Source organism: Ursus maritimus, unplaced genomic scaffold (assembly GCF_017311325.1).
Source record: "Ursus maritimus isolate PB19 unplaced genomic scaffold, ASM1731132v1 scaffold_26, whole genome shotgun sequence".
In the NCBI taxonomy this organism is placed as follows: domain Eukaryota; kingdom Metazoa; phylum Chordata; class Mammalia; order Carnivora; family Ursidae; genus Ursus; species Ursus maritimus.
Genome location: NW_024425119.1, coordinates 22590161 through 22605009, shown reverse-complemented (window position 1 = coordinate 22605009; position 14849 = coordinate 22590161). Strand labels below are relative to the sequence as shown.

The 14849-nt window shown below is 38.4% G+C and overlaps 1 protein-coding gene and 1 non-coding gene across 6 annotated transcripts in view; one reads left to right on the top strand and one right to left on the bottom strand.

Moving 5' to 3' along the window:
- SOX5 (SRY-box transcription factor 5) overlaps nt 1-14849 on the top strand; it is a 957215-nt gene that overhangs the window by 99542 nt on the left and 842824 nt on the right. The gene's annotated exons all lie outside the window — the stretch shown is intronic.
- On the bottom strand, nt 4621-4724 carry LOC121105460. Its single transcript, XR_005837989.1, has one exon. It is a non-coding gene; the product is annotated as a U6 spliceosomal RNA (small nuclear RNA).

The following is a 14849-nucleotide window of genomic DNA, read 5'->3' as shown; positions in this document are numbered from 1 at the left end:
AACATGACATTATTTTCTAAAATGCCATAAATCCTGCCACATGTTTCTATCTGTGAGTCAGAGACCAAAGTGAATAGTATCAAGAGTGGATCAAAGTGAGAAAAGAAAGAAGCAAGTAGAAAACTCACTGTGTCCAACTTCATAGAAAGAGCTGCAAGCAAGTGATATTTCTGACCTTTGCTGAACCAATAGTTGAACCTGTTTTATTAGTCACCTGAGAATTACTTGCTTGAGTGGGATTGTTGAATGTGAAAATGATGCTGGACCAATATTTAGAATTTTTCAGACCTTTATTAAACTGGTGACAATTTTGAGTGTCTCATCACTACATTTGCCAAATACCAGTAAATAGAGCATGCATTTCCATAGTTCAAGTTTATGCATAAAATATCTAAGCAGGTGCATTTTCAGTGTGAAAGGGTATTTTCTCAGCCAAATTATTAGCATAAGAGAATGAATGAGAAAACAAAGAGCATACTCTAGAGAAGTCCTTTCTAACATTGCTTTTAGCAGTAGTATCAAATTGGGTCACAGATAATTAGATTAATTTGACTACCCTATGGTTTTATTTGGAGAAATGTAATGTGGCAACTCTCTTTGCTCTTGGATATCTATAGGATACAAGAAAATGGAAACACTCGGCCTTCAAAAAGGAAAGAGCTATTATGTCACGCTCAATCAGAGAGATGTAGACATTGATAGAGTATCAACACCTGAAGCCACTCTATTAAAGCATGCCTTGGTTCCGCAAGCAAAAGTCACAGAAAATTGGCTCCTGTTTCGCCATCTAGGCTTTTGCTACCACTTGGTTTCGTTTAATTGGCTATCATGTCCATTTACCAGAAATTGGCTCTGTTTTCCAGCTGCTGGATGTAGGAGTGATTTACTTGTGTGAGTGTTCTCAGGATTACACCTGCAAGAGTGTAGTTTCAACCATCATTTTTCTTAGAAAAATTACTAACTGTGTGTATCTGAATATGTATACTACAAAGGAATTGTAAACCCTAGGACCCGAGAGGCTTTTCGAAGGGTCTGACTTGTCTTAAAGACAGTATTAGCATAGAGGGGTCATGAAAGCCCCTGGGTGGGCCCTGGCCTATAAGGTATTATTAAGTACAATTTAAGGATCGTATCAAAGGAATTGAAAAATAAATAGTATAGCACAATTCTTGGTGTAGGCATTTTACCTAATATAGGGAAGCTTATAAACCCACATCTTAATGCTACACTGAGTAGATTGCTTTCATGTTTAGAGCGTAACCACTTAAGTATGCAGTTTTGTTCAACATTTTAAGAAATCAGGGTCGTTTGTTGTTGTTTTTGTTTGTTGTTTCTGCTTATTTCACATTGTAGTGGGGTTTTTTTGTTTTTTGTTTTTCTGGAAAAAAATTCCAGCATTTAACTTTGCTTTCCTGAACTAACGGGCATTTATGGTTATCTAATTACTGTAACCACATATTTCCTGAAATGTTGTTCACTAGTAGTTTAACCACAAATACAGATGCTCTAATTTCTACTCTTTTATAGATTTTCTGAATCAGGTCCATTGTTGTCATCAGGGGAAGGTTTATGTAAATCTAGAGTAAATATTTTAAAAATATAAGAATGAGTACTTTAAATGTAAAGGAAGATAAATGTAACATTCTTCTGAAACAAGTCTACTAAGGATTTTAAGTTTTTAAGACTTTCTATTTAATTACTTTGCATTGAAGCCAGCTGGTTTGGTAACTTTCATGACCTTATATTCCCTGAATGTTCTCATAAATCAAAGGAAGAATATGCTCAATTCTAACATTAGTCCTGGGGAAAATTCCATATTTGAAAACAAAAGAAAGAAAGGTAGAATCAAGGTTGCCTTGGGAATTTTGAGGTCCTTGGTAAGGTTAATTGGGAGGGCATAAATTCCTTTATCCTCAGATTTTTCTTTTCCTTTCTCTTTTCTCCCCCTAAGCTTTCCTGCCCTCTAACCCATCAATTTCTCTTGCAGTTTGAGCCTTCACACTTCAACATTGAACTTGGAGATATAAAAATATTCTAACAGGCAGGGGGATGGCCTTGATGATCTCTTAAAGTTCTTTTTAGTGCTCTATTTTAAATTCCAATGATTTAATAGAAACTCAAGGGTGAAATGGCCCTCTGGAGGTCATCAGTTGTAGTTCCCTCCATGTACGAATGCGTCCTACCTTCTGGGAATTGGCACTAATAGCCGGTCCCAAGGGACCTCTTTATTCTCTGGATTTCTTCAGCACTGTGGACTTACCTTGTTGACCAATTGGGAGAAGTGCATAACAGATTTGAGAATTTTTTCTAACTGTACATTTTACCTTCTTCCTAACTTAGGTTTTGAATATATAAATCATTGCTTGAGTGAATTACTCTTTTGAAAGATCTACCTTAAAGATTTCAGGTGTTGTTTTGAGGTGGAGTGGAATTTCTGGCGGATGAGAATTGAAGGAAGTCAGAATCCATTGAGATCAAGCAATTCAACGAACATTAATTGAGGACTTCCCTTTAAAGGGTTGTAAACTCTAATGCCTCAGAAGACAAGGCTGGTAACATAAATCTTGAATTAAGTCCTATATAAGCAGTAGGGATGGTGTGAGGCCTGAGCATTTCAGACCTGGTGCTAGCATTCTTGTGCCAGCAGCTCTGACCAAAGCATGCCCAAAGTTTGCAAACGAGTAAGTCTCTTTGCATGGTATCTGTTTCATCTTGTGGGAGATTCACAAGCGAACACCAGAAATTCCTGACCTCACTGAGCTACAGCAGTGATAAAAATTATTAATCATATGGTGGCTACCATTTAGAGAGTGGCTGCTAAGTCCTAGGCACCGTGCCACTCTTATTCAATCCTTATGCTTAATCCTATGTGATAGTCCTATTCAACTCTATTTCAGATGGAAAGGTGGAGGCCCAGAGATGAGTTACTTGTTCGTAGTCACTCCTTTAATAATTGTTAGAGGCCAGGTTAAAATTGAAGTCCTTCCACTTCGCAACTTCCAAAACCCATGCTCTTAACCATTACTCAGGTATATCTCAGGCTATCTTCTGGGAGATGTTACTAGGTATCTATTTTTATTTATTTTTTTTTAAAGACAATTGATGATTCTGTAATCAAATAATGGAAAACAAAATTCGAGTTACAGAAGGGTGCATCCCACACATTACTTACTATGGGACTTTGTCCAGGTCCTTTAATTTTACTGTGTTGTGAATCCCCCAAAGTAGGTATATATATATATATTTTGCAGTTGTTTCCCAAGCTTGTGAATTGTTCAGATTGTCTCAAGTCCTAGTGTTCTAGGGAACAAACTTTGAGAAACTCTTATCTGTTCATACCCAGCCCTCTTACTGAGATAAGTGTTGTCATTAAAGAGCAAAATATTTTGGGTGCACACAGGATATATGTTAACCAGAGAATGTGTCAGAGGGAAGGTAGCATTTGGCATTGGGTCTTAAAAAAAGGATGATATTTTCACAGATTATAATATTTACATAGATGATATTGGGCATCAGAGAACATTCCAGGAAAAATTATTTCAGTCAGACAACAGTGCAAACATACACATAGAGAGTGGAATGTGCAAAGGTGAATTTGGGGAACATAGAAAAAATTGGTAGATAAGCATCATTTGATATTTCTCGTGTTAATCTTAACTGTTGATTATACTTTAGAAGATTGGCTTTATTTTTTCAAATATTAGAAAAGCTCGCTTGAGGAAAATTTCAAGTCATATGACATAGGATGTCATCTTCACTCATACTATTAAAATTATTCATTGAACAAATATTTACTGACCACTTATTATATTCAGAGCTCTGTTTTGGGTGCTGAGGCTACAGCTGTAAATAAGGTATGCAAGCTTCCTGTTCTCAGACAACTCGCAGACAGAAGCAACACAAATTTAAAAAGGCAACAAGACAATGTCTTGTGATAAGTACTATGTAGAGAGATAAAATAGGCTGATGTGGGGTGAAGAGTGCCTTAATGGCTATTTTAGAATAACAAGAAGGAACCAGACATTTGAAGATCACGGGGATAACATATTACGCGGAGAGAACAGCTGGTGCAATATCCCTAAGGGAGAAATGAATTTGAGGTTGTGAGGAAAGAGAAAAGGCTAATGTGGTTGGAGCATTGGCAAGGAGGAAAATGGTAGGAAGAGTTCAGAGAGATTGACAAGAACCAGACCACAGAGTAAGGAGTTAGAATATTTTTTTAAACATCATGGTTAACTATTTAAGAAGGTTAAGAAGGGGCTTGACTGTGTGTGTGTGTGTGTGTTTGTGCGTGTGTGTGTGTGCGTGCATGCACACACGCACACACATGCACACACATGGGCATGATCTCTGGCTGCTTTGTGGAGAATAAATTGTAAGGGGAAATGGAGAAGCAGGGGGACCAGTTAGAAGTGATCACAAGTCTAGGGAGGACTAGTTTGGACGAGGGGTGGTAGTTAAGATGGAGAGAAGTGGACACATGAACATACAGGGTTATTAAATTGAAGTATAGTTGGCATACAGTGTTACATTAGTTTCAGGTGTATAACATAGTGATTCAACAAGTTCACATGTTATGCTGTGCTCACTACAAGAGTAGCTACCGTCTGTTGCCATACAAAAAATATGGAACACTTGGCAAATTTGGGTGTCATATTTGCGCAGGGGCCATGCTAATCTCTGTATTGTTCCAATTTTAGTATATGTGCTGCTGAAGAGAGTGCAACATGCAGGTTTTTAAGGACATGCTAATGAAATGGATGTATGGGATAAAAGGAAGGAAATTAGGTATATATTGGTGGTATTTATTGATGAGCTGAGGGAGGTTTAGGTGGGAAATCAGAAGTTTTGTACTGGACACATTAAGTTGGAGATGTGTATTAGACTTTCTAGTAGAGAGGTCAAATAAACAATTGGACAGGTGAACCTTGAATTCAAGGGTGAGGTCTATGCTGGAGATATAGGGATATATTATTCAACATTGTTCCACTAACAGAGTTGAGAAGGTCTACCTACCCATAGTTAAAATACATTTTAAAGGTAAAATGAATAAATTTGTTAATAGAAAATTAAAAGTGACTAGAATACACAAATTACTATAGTGTAACCTTGGTTTTGGGTACTACTGGTTTTCTCATCATTTATTAAGTGCTGGTACAGAAGCAAGAAGACATTAAATTTTTGTATTGAATACCTAGAAAGTCTTTTGGAGTTCAAATACCCATCTCCTCTACAACTTCTGGACAAATCTATTTCCAGCAGAAGACTGAATGCGCAGGATTGGAAAGGCATGTGTTTGCCTCCCAGAGCAGGCATTTCTAGGCTTATTATGTTCTTCCTTTTCTTGTATAGATATTTTCCCACTCATAATCTTCCTTCCATTTTTACCAAATGCTACAGTTTCAGACATAAAAGAGGGCCCAATCCTCACTCTTTATAATAACCCCTCATGTATTTTGAGATAGGTATTGTACCTTTCTTGTTTCCTAGGTTAATCATACCCGCTACTTTTAGTTTTTTCTCATGCGACATGACTTTAAGTCCTCTGTCCCTTCTGGTTACTCTTGTTTCTAGAGAATTTCTTTGCATTCCTCTCCAAGCAGGGCACCTGGCATTACTATGTTCCCCATAGTACTATGGCTTTGTTTCACCAAGACTGAGTGGAGGAAGCCTTGGCTTCCAGTTTTTAGATGCCATACTTATATTGATGGGAAACAATGCAAGGTCCCTGTGCTTTTTTTTTTTTTTTTAAATAAAATAACCGTTGCCTTTGTAATAGGTTTAGATTATAAAGTTGAAAGATAGTATACAGAGTTCTTCCATATGTTCTCCATCCAGTCTCCACTGTGGTTTACATTTTATATTACTATGGTATGTTCAGCACAACTAAGTAGCCAACATTGGGTACTTTGCTTTTAACTCTATATTTTATTTGGATTTCCTTAGTTTTTAGGGAAATGCCCTTTTTCTGTTCTAGGAATTTATCCAGGATACATATTACATTTAGTTGTCATGTCTCATTATTTTCTTCTGGATTGTAACAGTTTCTCAGATTTTCCTTGTTTCCATGACCTTGACAGTCAGATATTTTGTAGAATGTCTCTCAATTTGTGGTTTTTTTTTTAATGGTTGGACTGGGGTTATGGGTTTTGGGGAGGAAGATCACAAAGGTGAAGTGCCATTCTTATTATATCAAGGGCACATATTGTCAACTTGACTTATCACTGACATTAACCTTTGATCACCTGGCCATGGTTTCTCTATTTTGAGGTTACTTTATTCTCTTTCTATATTGTAATCTTTGGAAGAGCAGCCCACACTCAAGAGGTGAGGAGTTAAACTCCATCTCCTCAAGGCAGAGTGTTTACATAAATTATTTGGAATTCTATAGGGGAGATTTGTCAGTTTCCCCCATTTATTTATCTACTCAATCATGTATTTATATAAGTATGGACTCATGGATATTTGTTTGATAGTTTGGATTATAATTCAATAGTATATTATTTGTTTTGTTGCTCAAATTGTTCCAGTTTTGGCCAATGGAGGCTTTTGCCTGTTGGCCTCTGTGTCCCTTTGACATACCCCCACCATTTTTTTTTCCCCTGTTCTTTTAAAATCAGTGCTGCTGCAACTCATGAATCTCCTATCTTATACTGTGCTATTGTTTTTGGGGGGCATTGTGGGTATAAAAACAAGCTTTATAATTGTCCTTGTTAAATTTCACCCTCATAGAGCTTCCTGTTACCATCATCTCTTTCCTACTGTAACAATGGCTTCTTCCGTGGTCTCTGAACTTCCATTCTAACCACCTCTGCCCGCATTGTATTTGGTTCTTTGAATAGCAGCCAGAGTGATCTTTACAAACAAATCAGTTATATCTCTCCTCCATGTATCAATGCATAAAACTTTACACGATCTAACTCTTGTTTATGTCTCTGATCTCAAACTCTTCACCTTTATATCTCTCACTCAGTATGTTTTAGCCACATGACTGTCTTTCCCAAGCTTGTCTCCAGGAGGTTTTTTAACATTGATTCTCTCTGCCTGGAATGTTCCTCCCTCATACCTTCGAATAGCTTATTTTTCCTTGCTATTCAGATCTTAGCTCAAATGACACATTTCAGGGAGGACTTTTCTTGAATTCAATCTAAGGTGGCTTCATTTTCTCCCTATCACAGTGTCATGTTTTATTTTTTTTATAGCAAACTTTCTTTAATAATTTTTTACCTATTTATTATCTTTCTGCTTCTCCCGCCATTAGAACGTAACAGGGTCTTGTATCTCTTGTTCATAGCTGTATCTGCAGTGCATAAAGCAGTTCCTGGCACATGTAAGGAGCTCAATATATATTTGTTAAATGTTGGTTGCGAAAGGCCCAGTTACATCTCCTGAGTAACACTTATCTTTGAGGTCCCCATAATCTGTAAGCCCTTGTGTTGTGATACCTTCGTTACTTCCTGCTGTTGCCTTTATAGGATTGTATTGTACCATTCTGATTAAGATTGTATAATATTTCTTTAGATAGCATGTTGTGCCGGTCATAGTGAATTTTCCCCTTAGAAAATAAAGCCAGCCCTGTTTCCATCAACACTTGCTTGTAGCCTATAAACCCAAGCCCTCCCCATGTGCCCCCCTTCCTTTGTAGATCACCAGGACAAGATAGGAGAGATAGAGGCAAAACTTAGAGCCACCAAAATTTTTCCTTCCAACTGTCAGTTAAGGTAGCAGTTCTCTCTGGATGCAGTTGCTCAACTTTTTTAACCTCAGCTATTTATACTATTTTTCAGCTTATATCTGTCTTGACCTCAATGAAATCATCATGAGGTATCTTAACTGACACCCAGATATGGTGTATCTGATACGTTCCTTGTGTTACCACTTTAACCCATTCTGACTCCTTATGATCCTTATTTCCTGGTCTTAATGTTCAAAAGCTATTTCTTTAATAATTCATTTTAGAGTCTCTCTTTGGATCTACATAAAACTCAGTAGTCTGTTGCTATAAAATTTATTTTTCTTTTTACCACTTCTGTTTAGTCACGTTGGACTAATACACAGTTACCTAGTTAAAAAAATATTTAACAAGCTTCTCAAGCAAACATAATGTTTTACCGTGTTAAGGAATATGCAGTTGATCAGACATATTTGATACCATGCAGATTTGACCATACTTTACATGAGCTATATAACACTTTACAGTCCCTGTAAAATCACTCACTAATTGACAATTCCTCATTTAAGTCAATGATTCATTATCGTTTTAACTAACTTAAATATAAACACTTTGTAACAGTATGAGTACTTACGACTTGCTTCCAGGTATAATGGGAATTGCATTAGAAACTGCCATTAGCTTATAGAGGTACCCAGTACCATCAGTTACTACGTTTCAATCTCAATTCTTTCGGATGGTGGGAAACCTTATCATCTAGTATTTATTTTTGCTGTGGTGTTGTCTTTGGTTTGCTTCTTTTGGAAACATACTCTGAGTCTCTGACATTTGCATCTATGAAGTTTATTGTTGTGTGCTCTTGGGAACAATACCTATGAGGGGTGAGGGAAGCAGGATGGGCAGATGGAGAGGTCGAATTGAGATGCAGTTGCAACAGAGGCTGCAGCCAATTCTATGGAGACTTCTAGAACTAGGCTGGCCATTCGGAGGAGGCCTGAGTTGAGGTAGGGGCTGGTCTTTGTACCTCCTTATTTAGCAGTCATTAGACATTTGCTGCCCCTGGGGAGGAGTTTAGCCTTCAACAGAGGCAGTGTCCAGAGAGGGGCTCAGCTGTGATCTGTTAGCATTCTGTGCTCCAGCAGCTGGGGTAGTGAGTGCTTCAAACTGAACGGAAGACCTTCAGCTGTCGGGTGAATAGAACGCCACAGCATCTTCTATGGGTAAATTTGTATAAATTTCATGTCCCATTGCTAACTTTCTGTTTCTGTGCCATTTGCATTCACCCTCGAATTGTTGTACTCCCATTCTTGCCCAGGCTCTTATATCTACCCTGAATATGTCCTTCAGTTTCTTCATCTGTAGAGTGGCGATAGTAATACACACACATGCAAACACACACACACACACACACACACACACACACACACACAGAGTGCCCTGGCATATAGTTGAATGCTTAATAGGAATAAGTGCCTTCTATCAAGACTTTGAAATGCTTCTTTAACTAATCTGGCTAAGACCCTAACGATTAGATTTCACAGACCCCTATTCCTCCATTTGAAAGAGAATAGTTACTTCTTGTATCCTGTAGGCATTTCAAGAAGGATGTAGCATTGAAATACAAAATGGGCTTAGAGAACCTTGAAATATCAACAACCTCCTATCCAGAACTAGCTCAGTTCCTCCCACCTCCCCCACATCAACCTCCTTGTTAAACACTAGTTTAAAGACTGCAGGTTTTTGGAAGCTTCTCAAACTTCCGAACATTAGCATTATATGCAATAATAATCTAAGGATTTACTGACCAAGTCCTTTGTTCATAGTTGACAAGAAAGCAGTACATTTTTTCAGCTATTGTATGTAGCACTGTATTAGAATGGGTGTTGAAAAAGCTGCTTTTCGGGGCGCCTGGGTGGCACAGCGGTTAAGCGTCTGCCTTCGGCTCAGGGCTTGATCCCAGCGTTATGGGATCGAGCCCCACATCAGGCTCCTCCGCTATGAGCCTGCTTCTTCCTCTCCCACTCCCCCTGCTTGTGTTCCCTCTCTAGCTGGCTGTCTCTATCCTGTCGAATAAATAAATAAAAAATCTTAAAAATAAAAAAAAAAACGAAAAAGCTGCTTTTCCTTGTTCTTTCAAAACAGTTTTTCCTACAAAGGAAACTCAAGTCTCAACCTGTTTATTGATAATGCACAATAACTTCTGATTTGAGTCGATACTGATTATTGTGCAGCTTGGCCTGTTGAAGATATTATCCTTCTTCCAGCTCACCAGTCTCAGTACTTCTTTATCAAACATCTCTAAAACTATGACAACTCATTCTTGTTCTAGCATCTGACATGTGCTGAACAAAATGAACAGACACTTGAGTGATATCAACAATGTATGTCCCTTCTTTCTTTGTAGGAACCTGGTTTATGTAGAGAAGTTTACTTCTTTACTGTATAAGATATTACAGAGTCAAACTGGTCTGGTATACTGGGGCAGATTACAATTATTGGCAGGTACCGTGGATTCGATCAATGATTTTTAGTAGGGTATGATGAAAATTACTGAATTCATGTAGCATCGTAGGTGTTCATTGAAAGAAAGTGATATCATAGTAACCACGTTACAGTATTCTTATTACTATCTTTACTTCCTGGTCCCATCTAATCATTCTAGGTTTTGAGACCTAAAAGACGTTTTAAAAAACATACTACAAAATTAAAAAATTTAAAAAACTTGTACCTTTTAAGTACTTCTGAAAAGAAGTGGTTAGTATATGATACCTTAGACCATGTCATTTTGTAGAATACTCCCATGGCTTCCCATCTCCCTCAGAATAAAAGCTAATGTCCTTATAATAACTATGGTGCCCTGACCTTTCCCCTTCCCTAGTTACCGCCTGAACTCATTATGAACCATCTCACCCCTTGCTTCCTCCCCACCATCCACACTTGCTTTCTTCATATTTGTCTAACCTACTGGGACAACTCCCACCTCAGGACCTTTGAATTTGCTGTTTGCTTACACACTCACTCCTCGGTTAAGTGAACACTTAATCTCTTACGATCAGTTGTGACCTTCTCATTAATTTCTCCTCTTATGACTTTTATTTTTTACAATATTTTATTTATTTATTTGAGAGAGAGAGAGTGAGAGAAAGAGAGCACGAGTAGCAGGGAGGGGTAGAGGGACAGGGAGAAGTGAACTCCCTGCTGATCAGGGAGCCCAACGTGGGACTCAATCCCAGGACCCCGGGATCATGACCTGAGCCGAAGGCAGACAGACACTTAACTGACTGAGCCACCCAGGCATCCCTCTTATGACTTTTAAACTCTAAAACAGCAGACCCTCCTCTCCCCCGCCCTCACCCTCTGACAATACATCTGTCTTCTTTGTTGTATTTTTCTCCTTATGTCCACCGTCTTCTAATATGCCATGTGTTTAATTATTGTGTTTATTGTATTCTCTGCTAACTAGAATATAATGTTCATGGGTTAAGGGTGTTTTGTGTGTTCTGTCCACTCACAAATCCCTGGTGCCTAAAATCATTCCAGAAACTAAAAAATGAGTGGGAAGAAAAAGACATAATCTACATTGAAAGGGACCTAACAAGACAGTAAATATAGACTGAACTATGATTGATGGAGGATTGCATTCTAACAATATTCAAAATGTGTCTCTTTGACAGATCTCAGCAGTTCAGATTGTTTTTCAGAAATACCTTTGTATCTATGAAGTATTTCCCTTTTTCTGTTACTTTTACTTCTTGCTTTGCCTGTTGCAACATATAGTGCAATTTTTCACACCTTGTTTAGACTTACGTGTTTACTATAACTCTACTGTTTTAAGTTTCCTACCTCCTTAAATCCACAAAGCACTTCACGAAAGGATTTCCATGTATTATATTTTTGTTCAGAAAGCCTTATCTCAGGCAGACATATTTGCCCATTTTCTTTTTTATTAAAAAAAAAAAGTTTTATAATCATTATACATGCAGAGGGGTGTTTCAACAGATTGGGTTAGTATCTCTCCATGAAACCACACACAATAAAACGGTTTCCTAAAAAAAGTTAACAATGCATAAAATGCTGATACAGTGCTTTAGAACACTTAATTATTTCTTTTTCCCCCCATTGTTTATCATTGTTTTGTCAACTTTCCATATCACTACCCACAATGCTTTGGGTTCGGTTTTCTTTGAACATTCCTTTCCTCTGAACTTACCATGAACTTGTGCCTGTAGCATGCCGCCACAGAGTGCCACAGCCACTTTGTAAAGGGGAAAAAAATCAACACTTTTGTCATAAAAGGTGCTAAAACCAAGCTCATAATATAGAATAGTAAACACACTTGTCCAATTGCTGTTTTAGGTTGAAGTATGATTCTTGCTTGAAAAGAAGGTTAGTGTAATAGTTTGCACATACTTCAGGAGAATCAGGAATTTAGTTTGTGTAGGGAGGAGGAAGAGAGAAAAGAATTATGTTTCATAAGATTAGGTGGACTGTAGGAGGAGAAGGATTGCATGAATACCAAATATGATATGAGAGAGGATGGAGCCCCTTATCGCACATGCAGTGTAGGATGATGTAGAGGATTATTTGTTTTATATGGAAGGACAGAAGGAGGGACTTTTTTTTTTTTTTTTCATTTCTGATGATTTCTCTGCTTCCAGGGTTATATTAAGAAATTATTGTTCCTTCTATCAAAGTGTCAGGAGAGGGACTCTGGATTGGGAAATAAATCCTGGGTTCTCATCTTAGCCCTACCAGTGGATAAAAGTAAATGGGAATTTCCTACAATATGAATTCTTGCCCGACTTGCAACCTCAACTGATGATTTGATAAAGGGTGGATACATGAACTCTGTGGGATGTGGCCCAAATCATAGCAAAGTCATGTTTGGTCGTTTGTTTGTTTGTTTTAAAAACAGGACATGCAGTAATTTCCCTTATATGATAGGATGTTACATTTGACTTACCAAGTTGTATCAGAGCTGCAGGAGGGCTCCAAAGGACCAAGAATAATGTGGGTCAAACCATTGATTCAGGATTCGCTAAGAGCTTGAGAAATCTCATTTGTTGTTTGTTTATTTTACAGTTTGCCCCTCACTCACCTGGAGAGGATGTGTGAGGGGAGGAGGAAGGAAAACTATGATAAGACTGATGAAGAATATGGTAGTGAGAATCCCAGCAGAGAAAATTAAGACTACTGAGGTGTTGCTCTCGTTCTCTCATTTTCTTCCCTCCTATTCCCGCAAAGTGAACGTGGACAAGATGTGAGGGAACCACTCAGGGAGCTTGGGGTGTAGCCCTGCCTATGTGGGGTGGGGCATAGGTTCTGGTACCTGACATGAGTGTGCAAAGTGAGAAGGTAAGAGGCCAGGACAAAGAGACAGGAATGCAATGGGAATAAGCCCCATTTCCACAACTAGTAGGGAAGAGCTGTGGTTTCCTGGAGGTCATATGTGATTCCTAGAAGGGAGCCAAGTATGATGGCTCTGGCCACTGCCTCTCTCCTCACTCCCACCCCCACACTGAAGAATTTCCTGTCAAGAGGAAGACAGCCTTGGCAGAAAGACTAGAGTTTGATGCTCTGGTCTAGGAGTCGACGAGGGTCCTACAGTCTCCATTTATGGCATTGCCAGTGCTCAAGAACCACAGCGAGGTGAATCTCTAGGGATTCACACAACACATGCTGCAAGAAAGAGCCAGCATTGGGATGTTGGCCGGGAGCAGAATATGGCTGTCCAAGCCAAGGAAGACTTTTTTTTTTTTTTTTCATCTTTTACTTCTTCCCTTTCTCTTCTTCTTCATTTAGTCAGCAGTCTAAATTTGACTCAGGTTTTTACTGACTAAAATTTTAAATTGTCCCCAATCAGGTTATTTCCTTACTTCGTAGACATTTATTGAACTAGTAGTATGTGCAAGGCATCGTGCTAGCATATGTATTTCCTGATTCCAAGGGCTATGTCTAGCAATGAATTTTCCTTTATTCTTATTCTGAATGCAATTTTAGTCTTCTCAAAAAAAAATCAGCAATTGCATAGATAGATAATTTCTAGGTTTGTAAATATAGTTTATAATATGAATGTTTCACTTTCACTTGAGTGAACAAGATGAGGGAATTGAGCTAGGACTAGCACAGGAGTGACCATGCTTAAGACAGTCTCATTAGATAGTTGGGGGTGAACTAGAGCAGCAAACCAGATAACTGTATATTAGTCATTGTGATCTTCTCATTCAATTGCCAAGTTGTTTAATTTGAGCTCTCGATGGCATGCTGTAAAGGAACTGCTCTTCCTTGTTTGTTTTGGTAAATATTTATTGAACAGGTACCATGTGTAAGGCATTATGGTAGATTGATGTCTTTCCTGCCCTCAAGAAATGTATAATCTTGTGGAATAGAGAGATTTCCTTAGTAGAGATTCCTGTAATATTCAGAAACATAATGATTAGTGAGATGTGAATGGTATTAGGAATCTTTTATTGCAAATGATAAAGACCCAATTTGAAATAACTTATCCGAAGAGGAGATTTATTGGCTCATACAGGAGGAAGTTAGGAAATGACAGTTACTTCAGGCACAACGAATATCATCAGGACAAAGTACACCTTCCTCTTCCCATTACTCTGCTCTGCTCATCTCCGTATTAGCTTCATGCACAGGGAGCTTTCTTCTTACAGAAGCAGCTCTAGGCTATGACACTCTTTTAACTAGTATTTCCAGAGAAAAGAGTGCATACTTTTTTTTTTTTTTTTAAGGCTCAGGAAGTTTCTTATGACTGGCCCACTTAAAATTCTGTGCCCTTGCTGAATCACTCACTGTGGCGAGGGAGATGGCATGCTTCTATTGAGCCACCCTTAGTTAAATGCCTTCCTGATTGGGAGTGGAAGTGGCTGGCTCCAGTCAAATTAACTTGGAATGTATTCTCCAAAAGGAAGGGTGTTCTTTCACCATAAGAGAGCGGGTGGGAACATATGCAAGTAATATCACATCTCCGTTAATCGGTTGAGGGACAGTGCAGAGAAGAGAGGGGTCTTTCTGGTAACTGCCCAAAAAAGTACAGAAAGTAGTGCTAGTAACAGCTCAGCTTTTGAGATTTCAACAGAGAGTTTGTTGGGACACAGAGGAAAGCTTCTCTCTCAGGCAGAGGAGCCAAACCATGACACTTACAAAGCTCAAAAAATTCAAA